Source organism: Oryza sativa, chromosome 7, assembly GCF_034140825.1.
Source record: "Oryza sativa Japonica Group chromosome 7, ASM3414082v1".
Lineage (NCBI taxonomy): Eukaryota > Viridiplantae > Streptophyta > Magnoliopsida > Poales > Poaceae > Oryza > Oryza sativa.
This window is the reverse complement of record NC_089041.1, coordinates 11,662,778-11,676,093: the sequence shown is the minus strand read 5'-3', so window position 1 is coordinate 11,676,093 and position 13,316 is coordinate 11,662,778. Positions and strand designations below refer to the sequence as shown.

The 13,316-nt window shown below is 40.4% G+C and overlaps 2 long non-coding RNA genes across 2 annotated transcripts; one reads left to right on the top strand and one right to left on the bottom strand.

Annotated features, from left to right (window-relative positions):
• On the top strand, positions 1-1,986 carry LOC4342965 (uncharacterized). The gene is made up of 3 exons (XR_010742594.1): positions 1-133; positions 546-649; positions 1,755-1,986. It is a non-coding gene; the product is annotated as an uncharacterized lncRNA (long non-coding RNA).
• Positions 1,987-6,987: 5,001 nt separating this feature from the next.
• Positions 6,988-9,846, bottom strand: LOC136357328 (uncharacterized). Its single transcript, XR_010742595.1, has 2 exons — positions 9,401-9,846; positions 6,988-8,300 (listed from the first exon to the last, which is right to left on the bottom strand). It is a non-coding gene; the product is annotated as an uncharacterized lncRNA (long non-coding RNA).
• Positions 9,847-13,316: the final 3,470 nt, after the last annotated feature.

Sequence of the window (13,316 nt, the reverse complement as noted above, 5' to 3'; positions counted from 1 at the left end):
ATTTTTTTTAAAGAACATCAGAATGGGAATATGGGATGCATTCCTTGATGGAGGACAGGTAGAAGTGTCCAGGTAGAAGTGTCCAACCATTACGAATTTCTAAATCGAAGAAGAATTCAGCATGGAAAGATAGGTACCAATGGCCTGACTTGCCTCTCCAGCACCACTCATCTATTTATTTCTCATATCATTTTGATTACAAAATCATCCTAGCATAATTCTTGCAGTTTCTTAATTTTGCTAATTATTGTGTATAGATATCTACCTGCAATAGTTCTTCTGGTGCAGATTAGTGGCAATATATTCTTAAATGGAAATAGTCCACCTTATCCTTTCTTTTCTGCCTCCTCTGCTAACCCCTGCTCTTTGACACATCCAATTTACGATAAGAGTATGTGCTGGCATATATGTACCTAGAATAGTGCTTTGTTATATTAATAGTAACCCATTTAGTAAAATATTTTTCTCTGATCTGAGCCTCACTTTTAGTCTAATTCTTGGGCACTAAACAATTGATGCTTTCTTTTTTTTTTCAATTCAAGTAGGATGATTAATGTCGTCGAAGTGTTGGCTGTTACCTGGGCTTGCCTATGATCTTGGTGTTTCTCCCTTCCATTTTATGTAGTAGGTGCTCAGATATTATATGTAGGTATATTGTTTATTCTTGGCATCCCCATCTTCTTTGAGGTATCTAGATGGATATCATACCAATAGTTGTCAAAGGGTCATCTTTCATGGAGATATGGTTTGGTGCACCTATGTTTAGGTTTCTACATGTTGCATTTATGACAGAATGTCAATATAACTTTTCAAGCTAAGAATAATTCTATGTTATTTATTTTATGCCCTACATTTACTTAATTAAGAACCATTTCATCCAATTAAGGTTTGGATTGTGGATGCAATCATCTTGATACTCATGCAACCAATGCATGTTAGTTGATTTATTTCACCTGTTTGTATGAATCAGTTTCTTTTATCGCGCAGGATTTAATTGTCCATGCATTCTTAATTTGGCACAAGCATTGACACATGATAACTTGGTTTGCCTGATTTTTATGATTGGCAACACTCTAATCATGGAAACCAATTCAATATACACTAGCTTTCATGCAGGTAACTAGCTATTAATGCATGTGTTCTACAATTTGGTCTTGGGTTCTAAATTGTGAGAATTATTAAGAACCACTCGGTTATCTCTTCAGGGCCAGTAACACTTCTAGACTCACTAGAAATAGATATATTATCTCTTCACGGCACTACTGTGTTCTTTTCTAATTGAGCATCTAAAATAGAAGAAATTATGCCTATGTACCTTTTCTATATACAGTGAAATAGGTTTTGATAGCAAAAATATGCTTGCAGTACTACATAAATAGCGATATTGCAGAAATGGTGCATTTCATATGGCAAATTACATACCATTTTAATAGTGATTTTAGTTTATCCGTTTGAAAAGCTCTTGGATATCTGATTCAGTCACCTGATAAGCTTGCCGCCTTGCATTCGCTGTTGATGAATTGGTTCTTTTCTTGTGTGCTTTCCCTCATCAGTCACAATTCTTGGTGTAGTTTCTAGGAACTTTTCAGAAAAAACAGTGATATCCAATGTGTTTTATAACACGCTACGATGTACATGCATCTTCCATTTTGTGTTTTGTGATTCTTAGGACTGTCCTGAGGTAGATCATTGAACCGACTAGATTCTTTTATGTTTTTGAAATGCACTTACCTGGCAATTTGTGTTTACTGCAGGGTATATTACTCTCTTTCTCTTTCATCATTTCCTATGGAGAGGTATGGTGAAATAATGAGGTATGTCTGCTTCACCTTGCCTTTGCTGGTATTGCCCATTTTTCTGATTCCTGGTTAACATCAAGGCTCTTCTCATCAAGCAAAATGATTCCCTAACCCTGTTCAGTTTCCACAAGCAAAATTGTTTATAGTGTCTTCAAGAATAGAAGAAACTAGCAAAATGATTCCCTAACCCTTTCCAATTTCTATTAGCAAAATTGTTTGCAGTGCCTTTAAGATGCGAAGAAACAGTTTTGAGCATGTTGCTACATCAATAGCACAATCATCACCTACCAATGCCTCATATGAAGTCATCGTGGCTCACAAATTTGCATCTCGTCAATGAGGGTTAGGATCAGGGCTGTCAACTACTCCAAGTGATATGTACATTAGATGGTCAGCTTTTTTTTTTTTTTACTTCTCAGCAGAGCAGGTGATAGATTCAATTACTATGGGAGATATTTAGAAACAACGTGTAGTTGAACTGGCATAATATTTGTGGCTTTGTAGCATCTGACTTTTCTGTTAATGAATTATTTCAATAGTTTTTTATTGAATATTATCTACCCTTATGGGAAAAGATTTGTACTCTCTGCTATGCCCCTATACAGAATGAGCATTATTATTGGATAAGCCGGGAGACACTCTTCCAAAGTATAAGCTTTTATCCTTATTTAACAAACTGAATAATAAACTGAAGTTTGAATATGAATGCTCAACGTTGATAGTGAACTGCCCATTGTTTTGTAGCTGTTGTATGATATTTGTTGTTTTTATCATGCAAGATAGATTACTGATTAGGATACTATTAATATGCACAAATGAGCTAATCTAAATTATTCCTATTTATATACGTCCGTGCTGGTAGACATATATTTACAGTATGCTCCTCTGAGTTGTTTTCTTCAGATCTGTTGACCTGTGTTCTTTGCCTTCACCTGGTCCAGCTACTTGCCTGGAGACCATGCCACACACTGTTCTTTTGTGGTCAGTCCATCACGGATTTTTTTAGATAATGGATAACACGTACATCCCTCGCCACAATCAACTATCCAAAAAAAAAAAAGCTTATCATAACGTCACCACTGTTTCCTGCTTCGTTACTTCGCTGGTCCTTCAAGCGGCACGCAGAGGCGTGCCCAGGATCTAGTTTTTATAATAGTAGAGATAGAGATTAGGTATAGATAGATTTGGGATTCGATCCATAGCGCACAAAAAAAACTTATCAGAATCAGCGGTGGGAAAAACCGGGCCCACCAAATAAACCGCGACAAAATAATGCGACCCACTAAGAAAAAAAAGATAATCTATAAAATGCCATTGACAAGTATCTAAGTCTCAGAAATGCCATCGACAAGTATGAGTTCTAAGAAATGCCATCGTACAAACGATTTTGTTCCAAAAATATCATCACCATTAGGGTTCCGTCCATTCTGCGCCGTTAAGTTCTATAGGATGATCAGAGTATTTAACAGCACGGAATGGACGGAATCTTAACGGCGATGATATTTTTGAGACAAAATCGTTAGTATGATGGCATTTCTTGAAACTCACACTTATCGATGGTATTTCTGGGACTTAGACGCTTGTCAATAGCATTTTATGGATTATCTCAAGAAAAAATATAGGACGGAAAAAAGAGAAAAAAATTGGATTGGGTAAAACCCGGCAAAACAAAACCGCATGAAAAAAAACCAATCAGACCGAAAAAACACCGGGCCCAAAGAAACCAATCGGTCGGAATAAAAACTGAGCTCTTCGAAAAAACCGCGTACGCGTGCGAAAAAACCAGTCGGACGGAAAAAAACCAGGCCCATGCGAAAAAACGCATACGGAAAAAAAACAACGGGCAAAAAAAAATATCGGAAGGTATATAGATTTGGTTGACTGATCAAATAGGACCCACACAGAGAAAGCTGTGGTTAGGCCATTAATGGGCTGGTCGGCTCTACATCAAACCAGCAGGATCAGATGTTGCACAAGCCCGTTTCAGTTACACAAGCACGTCTGATGCGATCTTCACCCCTCCGCATCACGCATTATGATCCAATGCGAAATCGGAAACGGAGATTAACGCGAAAAGCAACTCGATACGGAGATTAACTCGGATGACGTACCAAGAGCCACAGCAAAAACATCTTCAATATAGATAGAGAAAAAAAAACAACGGGCAAAAAAAATATCGGAAGATATATAGATTTGGTTGACTGATCAAATAGGACCCACAGAGAGAAAGCTGTGGTTAGGCCATTAATGGGCTGGCCGGCTCTACATCAAACCGGCAGGATCAGATGTTGCACAAGCCCGTTTCAGTTACACAAGCACGTCTAATGCGATCTTCAGTTCTTCACCCCTCTGCATCACGCGTTGTGATCCAATGCGAAATCGGAAACGGAGATTAACGCGAAAAGCAACTCGATAAGGAGATTAACTCGGATGACGTACCAAGAGCCACGGCAAAAACATCTTCAATTTTTTAATAGACTAAAAAAAATGCATGTGCGTTGCAACGGGTGAACGCTAATTTTTTTGAAAATCTTGAGTCGCAATAAGGAGTCCAACTTACATATCAAGTTAGCATACGAGTTATTTTAAAGAGATTTCTTATACGATTCCTTTTGTATTTCTAAAAGCAAACAAACTTAAAATCAAATCCGACTTAAACACGGATATGTATTTCTAAAAGCGGACGAACATAAAAACCAAATCAAATACGGATGACGTACCAAAATAAAGGTAAAAACATCTTTAATTTTTATAATAGTGGAGATAGAGATTATACGGTTTAGTTAGGATAAAATTCACTTTCGGAATTAGCTTGGATATTTTTTTTTAGAAAATCACGATATGTAATTAGGAGTCTAACTTTCATCTCAAGTTAGCACGCGAGTTTTTTTAAAGATATTTCTTATACAACCTCTTTTATATTTCCAAAATCAAACGAATTTAAAATCCGTCTCAAACACAGATTAATATTTCTAAAAACAAATAACCTTATAAACCGATTCAAATACAGATGACGTAACAAAAGTCCGGTACTTAAATCAAACCAACCCAAAACTTCCCTTTTCTTTTTTTTTCTTTTTGTTTTTCTTCTGGCCAGATCGCTCATGCCTCTCAAGGAATATTTTATTACGCTGAATTGGACTGCTCGATGCCTCTATCCAGCAATGTCACGTCGTTGGAAAACATAAACAAATTAGTGCGCAGGCCGGTAACCGTTAATCAGATGTGAATGCAATCGGATGATTAAAACGGGAATCAAACGCACGCTGATCTACTTCGTGTCGGATAATGTGACGTACGAAAAATCTTTGGCAAAAATATCTTCAACTTTTAATAGTAGAGATAGAGATAGAGATAAGTTATCCCCTATAACCAGTCGGATAACCATGCCGTGTGGGTATGGGGAACCCATAATATCCACACCACTTTCATACATATTCCATAGCCATTATATGTGCCTAAAATTTGGATACAAAATTTTTAAACTCGTGTCACACTATAAAATCTTATCAAATTCAGTTAAATTTTACAGGGATGATTTATTATATAGATAAATAACTTCGTGCAACTTTTGAGCAAGTTTATTCGCCCACATATCTATATTCATAAAATCTATTTGGAGAGACCTCTCGTTTTTGCCTTAACCAACTACGCCTGAACGTGTATGGAGAAGTCTACTATAGCGTACTACATGCATGCATTTGTTTTTTTGAGAAGTCTACTACAGCACATGTATGCCCTTTTCCTCTTCAAACAAAGTTTTCTCTCAAATTACTTATCCGATCTATAATTCGATTACACCACTGTATTCGTTACAATTAAATCTTCACAACAAGATCTTACATGATTATATTATGATAAAAAAATATTTATATTTGTAAACTACTTTTATTATATATGTAAGTTACTTTTATCAACATATAAGTTACTTTTAGATTTGACTAAATTACTTCTTATACATATAAAAGTAAATTCAATAGAGTCTAAAAGTAATTTATATATATTATAAAAGTAACTTAAAACAAAACGGAAGTAACTTTGTCACGACATTAGAAGTAAATTCGTTGTAGGGATAAAAATATGACTTTGTCTAGTAATAAAATTTAATCAGCACATATCAACACATGTAAGTTTAACAATTTTTAAAAGTCACTTCAATGTTAATTGGAAGTAACTTTTGCATGGTTCAAAAGTAACTCTCTATAAATTTGTTTAATCATCGATTGTTTTTTTCCTTTCATTTTTAGCTGTGTAGTCACGTCCAATGAAAAAGGATATTCATTAAAATTACTTTCTTTTTATTATAAGTTATTTCTATAATATATATAAATTACTTTTAGGCTTTATTGAATTTACTTTCATATGTCTAAGAAGTAATTTAGTGAAATCTAAAAGTAATTTAGATATATTATAAAAATAATTTATAATTTTTCATCAAAATATAATCATGTGGGATCTTGTTATAAAGATTTAATTGTTACGAACACAACGGTGTAATCGGATTATAGATCGGATGAGTAATTTAAGAGAAAATTGTATTTAAAGTATATGTAGATAGTGTCTCTCATAGATGGAGTAGTAGCTGGTTTAGACAAACCAGCTACCACTAGCTGTGTAGTCACGTCCATCTATATTACATTTACCTATTGAATAATACTCATTTTATCTATACCTACAGCTAGCCAAACGGGCGGTCCAGGCCAGCATGACACAGGCCCGCTACAGCATGAAGAAGGTTCGCAACCGTTTTTAGTCCCGGTTGCGCACAATTTGGGACTAAATTAAAATGCATACCAAGTAAAAAAATGTGTGAGGTGTGGGATTTAAACTCAAGATCTCTCATCTCAGCCCTCACGCGCATTACCATCCCACATACAATACACATCTAACTTGGATAGATATGCTTTTTTTTTAAAACTAACCTTAGAGGCATCTTTAGTCCGGGTTGGTAACATCGACCGGGACTAAAAATATCTTTAGTCCGGGTTGGTGTTACCAACCAGGACTTCATGGTTGGTAATACCAACCGGGACTAAAGATCGTCACTACTAGAAAAAGCATTTTTGCAGGTAGCCAAAAGTAATTTTTGCAGGCGTGGGGGAGGATCGACTGCGGCCCAACATGGTCGGGGGCAACGGCCCGCCTGCGAAAATGTCGGGTCCCAAAACTAATGATTCAGAAACCGACATGTTTAACTGTATCAAGCCCTGGATCAGTAGGTTGATACAGCTTCAATAATCTGGATCGTCTTTGCATACATTTAGACATAGCTTTGAAGGAGATATTATTACATAAAGTAATAGGGTATTTACGAGATTCTGGCTAACTATTACAGCAGAAGCTTTAAAATGACCTAACTCTGTTGTTTTACTATAGACTTAAACCATTTAAATTACCTAGACTTGAAGATTAAGTTAAAAGGGAACTAACTTATGTGATTGAACTCCCAGCATCAGCAAGAACTCCAAATATACTTTGAAAAAGGTGGTTGAAGCAAGGGTGAGTACAACGTACTCAGCAAGCTATTATATCAAATAATGAATGCATGAAGTAGTATTTAAGTAGATCTAGGTTTATTGGCAGAAAGCTGAGAATAAAGAGGAAGAAAGCCTGGGATGTCTTTATGCAACAGTATTTAGTAAAATCTTGAGTTAAGTTTCTAGCCAAATACCATATGAGTCCCGATACTCAATTCCGTGAGCACGGCTATTCGAATAGTTTCATGAATACTCTACTGCAGTAGATGTACGCTTTACCCGCAGTCCATGACTTGCCAATATTCATTAGGTTAGTCATGCCCAGTATTAGGTTACTAACAATAGTGGCACCTGTTCCATGAACTCTAGTCCCCATGCGCTCTGAACGTAACGTTATCAGCAGCGAGAGGAGTTCTGGCGTTCCCGAGGTTTTTAGAGAGAACTGGTTGAGAGACCCATGTCATCTCAATCAGGTTTTCACAATACACACACTTAGTGATCGCAATAAAGATATTTACCTGCGCCTCGGTAAATATCACATTTGCCCTTCGCGGCATAAGTTTGCCTCCTTCGCGAGGACTTAGATAAGAACCACTATACAGAGGTACCACATTGTTAATTAACCTAATAACTAGGTCTGTCCCCATTCTAGAAGCTGCGGTCGTACTTGTTCGTTTGACATAAGTATTTGGTGGCAATTATATCGATCGAGACAGTACTAGCCACCCGGAAATCAACCAAATCTTACGTACTATCCCAATCTAAGTTCATTAAATTTTATGCATATTCTAACTAAGCATGGCTAAGCAAAAGCTAGCATATAACTGGTTCGCTATATGTTCAGATTATGCATTCAAAATCATGTATGGCTAGTGCATAGAATAGAATATAGAATGTAGGGCATTTATGCTCAAAGGGAAGGAATAATAACTTGCCTTGCTCCAACGCAAATAAATCCGAAATAGGCAACCTGATTATTCGATGCTCGAAATACCACAGGTTGCCATTCAGAATAAAATAGACTCTATTAAAGAAAAGGAGGAACCAAATTCAATGAAAGTCATAAATAGCAAGAAAACGATAAACAACTAGAAGGGCTAGGGTTTAGGGTATGGTCTATTTCTATTATAGGGTATGGGACTAGGATTTTATGTGGAGGTTTTAGAAGGTTGGACGCTAGAGGGGGTTAAGCAACTACTGTCGCTTTATATTTTATGTGAAGGCCTTAGTAGCTTGGAGAGAAGGGGGATATAAATGGTTGGGCGAGTATGTGGCTAATGTGGGTCAAGATTAGGCTTTGGTAGAATAGTGGCTAGGGTTTAGTTGTTCCCGAGTCGATGCTGAAAGAGGATGGCATATCGGCTCGTATCTCATGTTTAGGCTATGAGTAGTTGGAGGGTAAATGGCTAGTATGGAGTTTGGATAGCAGGCTGGCTGGCTAGGGTTTCATTTGATTAAGCCGATATCGAGGTAAGATGACTATCGGCTGGGATTAGAGTGTTTGCTAGTCGTCATTAGAATTGGGTAGTATGACGACTAGGTTTGGTGTCTAGCCGATGTCAGCAGACAATATAACGGCTAGAGGGATAGAAAGTTTGTGTAGGTTTAACGGGGTGGAAGTGTTACTCCGACAACCGTGAGTGGCGGCGGAGCGGCTAAGATCACACAGAGCTTGAGAGCAAACTGTGTGGCGTACAGTGGAGGTCGAGAGAATAGTGAAGCTCTGATCGTTATACGCATTGAGGCGTAAGGTATCAGAAGCAACACTCCGACCTTAGATTTGGGTTTTGTCGGACTTTACAACCAACGGTTCGACGTCGGGTCAGAAGACCGTGCGAACGTCCCCATGGAAGGCGTAAAGTTCCAAACGGTGGCTGTTTAGTGGCAAAGGGTATTTTTGGGTAAAAAGGAAATATTTGAAAGGCAAATATAGATTCAAATGGCATTAAGGAATTTCAAATGGTAAAATAGCAAATTTGATATCAAAATATAGCTTTTGAATTTATATGAATTTAGGTCCAAGTTTCATCGGAATCGGATCTATGGTTTAGGAGATATGGGCTTCTAAAGATTGGGATTTGAATTAAATCTAGAAAATATAAAAGTTACTGTACAGGGGCCCACCTGTCAGTATCTTCTCTTCTTTTTCTTTCTCTTCTTCTTCTTCTTCTTCTTCCCGTGTTCTCTTCTTTTCTTTTCCTTCCAGCCAACACAGGAGAAGGAGAGAAGGGGCGCCGGTGCCCTGGTGGCCGGGAGACGACGACGTCGGCGGCCACGCGTGTTCCCGAGCAACACGCATCCAGGGAAGCTGTCGTCTAGCGAAGGAAAGAAGGGAGGAGGCCGGAACGGCTAGGGGAAAAGCTTATCTCCGGCGGCAAGGAGAAGTGGCGGTGGTGGCTTATTTCGAAGGGGGAAAGGAAGGGGAAGTGGGGAAATGGGTTTGCCTCGCCGAGGCGAAGTTGGTGGCGCGGGGGTTTGGCCAGTGGGGCACCGGTGAGGGAGATCGACCGGTGGCGGCAATGGCCGGACATGGAGAGGAGAGAGAAGGAGCTCGGAGAGCTCGATGGTATGGAGGGGAAAAGGGGCGACCTCGCCGGGTATTTATAGGCGTCGGAGGTCGGTTCTTCAAGGCGGTTCACAGAGGATAAAGGTGAGGAGGATACGGCGCCGGTGGAGTGGAGGAGAAGGCACGGCGCCGACTTCTGTTCGGGATTGGGCGAAGATGGCGGCGCGTGCACGTGGCAGCTGCTGTAGGGCTGGGCGGCGGCAGTGGAGAGGCACGGCACGACGACGGCTTGGCGTGGTCGGCAAGTTGACGGCGGCGGCGGCGTGGGAAAGAAGACGACGGCGCCGGTTTTTGCTTGCTTAGCAGCGACGGAAGGGAGTTGGCGGCGGCGTGTGCGTGCACAGCACGCGCGCTTGCGGGAGGAGGAGGGGCGGCTCGGCTGGAAGCTGGGCCGTCCTAGGCCGAAGAGGGAGATGGGCCAAAAGGAAGAAGGAAAGAAGTTTCGGCCCAAGTACACAAAGGAAGAAGTCTAGTTTGGATGGCAAGGTTTTGCAAAGAATTTGAATTCAGAGAGAATTCACAAAAGAGATTTCTTAATTTATTTGAGTGCAATATTTAGAGGTGGAGTTTGAGGGAATTTATTTGGAAGCACTCAAATAGGAAGAGAAACTAATAATATTCCTCAAAATATTTCTGGGAATATACAAAGGAATTAGTTGAAGGGAATAGATAGGATTTGAATTCTAAAATTGGTATTATGTATATTTGTGGCTAAACGGGGAAGTTGAGTAAAGAGTATAAGTTGGAATTTTCTTAGCACAAGAGCAATTATTCACAATATTTGCAATAATACTATTCTTGTGCCAAAGAGGAAATCAAGCCACAGAGATTAAATTGGTGGCTAGATCAAAAGGAAGAATTTGGATATTTGGATTGAGAATGAAAGGATGGGTTTAAGATCAAAGGATGGGCTAACAATTAATTCTAATAAAATTGGAATCGCTTTGGTTTAGGTTCTAGCACAATATAGGAAGGTTTCTTGAACCATAATTCATACTAGTAAAAGGGTTTTTCACACTAAATTTAAATAAAGGAAGTTTTAGGCGAAACAAGGTTTTAGATTAAAACCAAATCAAGGAATATTTCAAGATAAAATTTTAAATGAAAACCACAAAGGCTTTTGAATATCAAAGAGGGATTTTATGCAGGTTAGCTTCAGGAGGTCTCGCTAATTATATTGTCCTAGGTTTAAAGAGGTTATTAAGAACATAAGACCCGGCATGATGCAAGATTAGAAAATAGCTAATTTTCGGTATGTTACAGAAAATCCAATAAACAAACAAAAAAAATCGCACCACCGTCTCGCCGCCACCGCCGCCATCCCCCTCCCTCCTTCGGCCAGATCTGGGAGGGAGGGGGGAGCCGCCGCCGAGCCGTCGTCATCGCCGCCCCGCGCCCCGCCGCCCTCCCCAGGCCTCCCTCCGGCCGGATCTGGGAGGGAGGTGGGGAAGGGAGCGGCCGCCGCCGCCCCATGCCATCGTCACCGCCGCCGCCGCCGCCGCCGCCGGCCTCCCCCCTCCCTCCTCCGGCCAGATTTGTGAGGGAGGGGGAGGGGAGCCATCGCTAGCCCGCGCGCGCCATCGCCGCCACCGCCGCCGAGCCATCGTAGTCTTTGCACAACGCTTCGCCGCCTTCCCCAAGCCTCCCTCTGGCCGGATCTGGGAGGGAGGGGGAGGGGAGCCGCCACCGCCATCCCGCGTCGTCGGCGCCGCCGCCGCCCCCGCCGGCCTCCCCCTCCCTCCTCCAGCCAGATCTGCGAGGGAGGGGGGAGGGGGGAGGGGAGCCACCGCCGCCACCCCGCGCACGCTGTCGTCGTCGCCGCCGCCGCCGCCAGTGGAGGGAGGGAGGGAACGGATTGGAGAAGTGTTGAGGGAGAGAGAGAGAGTTTAGCAAAGGAAATGAGCGGTGGGGAGGGGGTGGAGGAGAAGTAGGTACGATGTTTGCAGGCGGACCATGACCACATAAGGTCTGCCTGCAAAAATAGATTTTCATAGAAGGACAACGAACTTCACCCCGATTTATATTTTTTAGGCGGTCATTTGGCTACAAGGTCATGTCCGCCTACGGAGAAAAAGACCCTCACGCCGGAAAAAAATGCATTTTCTAGTAGAGTGTTGGGGGCCTAACATGGCCTGATAGCTATTGAACCGTGGTTAAAAATGATCTTTAGTCCTGGTTTCTATTTGAAGGTCATGGCCCAAGGAGGCACCGCGCCAGCCCGAGCCAGCACGGTTACTGTTACAGCACTTGGGGTCAGTGGCCGGCGCATCAGTACACGTGTCCTATGGAAGTTGAAATTTGAGGTGGCTAAAAAAAAAAAGAAAAGCTGGGTATGCCATCCCCAGTGGCAACCACTGCCTAAGTAGCCCCTTGAATTTTAGTATGAATCCGATTATTGCTATAGATTATTTATTTGATTTTATAGATAAACTAAATACTTTTAATATAAACATAACACATATTCCATTCGTTTTATAGGACGTGATCAAATCTGACACGGTATCCAAAACTAATCTTTTATTTTTAATTTCTCCTATACTACAATATTTGTGACAATAAAATTATAACATCAAATGTTAATATTTCTATCAAATAAAATTTAATTTAGGATAGACTTGAAACTTAAAGTAGTTGTGCTGCGAAGGGAAACACAGTAGATTTTTTTTTAAAAAACATATTTTTAGTTCTCTGTAATAATTCGGTAAAGTTAAGAAGTAAAAAGGTTATACATGCCAACTCTATCAATTGCTTCGGGCACCGACTTACCCTCGTCTGCCAAGGAGACTCCAGCCTATAGCTCTGTGATATACCTGAACGTGGAGGATTACGAAGGACGGACAAGGCTGCCACCACCTGCCACCTACCTCTACAACATGTGGAGCACACAACAAACAAATTAAGATAACCTCTAGCCTAGACACCACGTCTATGCTTGTTGGTATTTCTTAAATACCGTTGTAACACTTTCCCTTAGTGTATTCCAAGGGTATCGAACACAAGGAACGAGCGTGTATAATCGACGATCAAGATTCGATCCAAGGACAACAACTTAGGCTAAATTGGCAAAAGAGGATTCTTATGTCTTTTAATTAATTAATTAAGTTAAAAGTAAAACTCTATCGAATGCATCGAGCACCGGCCTTCCCCTGATATGCCAGGATGAGTTCGGCTTTAAGCTCTATGATCTACTCGAACATGGAGGGATACGAAGGACGGACATGGTTGTTACCATCTGCCGCCTACCTCACTTTTCGTGGAGCACACAACAAACAAAGGTAATTTCTAATCTAGACATCACACCTAAGTTATTACTTACTACTTTAGCCTTGCGCGGAAACTTACTTCTTTATCCAAAGTTCTAGTACTAGAGCACTCAGTTGCACACTAAGCAACAAATCCACACCGATGAGAATATATCTCACTTCAATGAACCAATTAAAGAACATAAAGAAACTCAAACACTTACTTGAATAA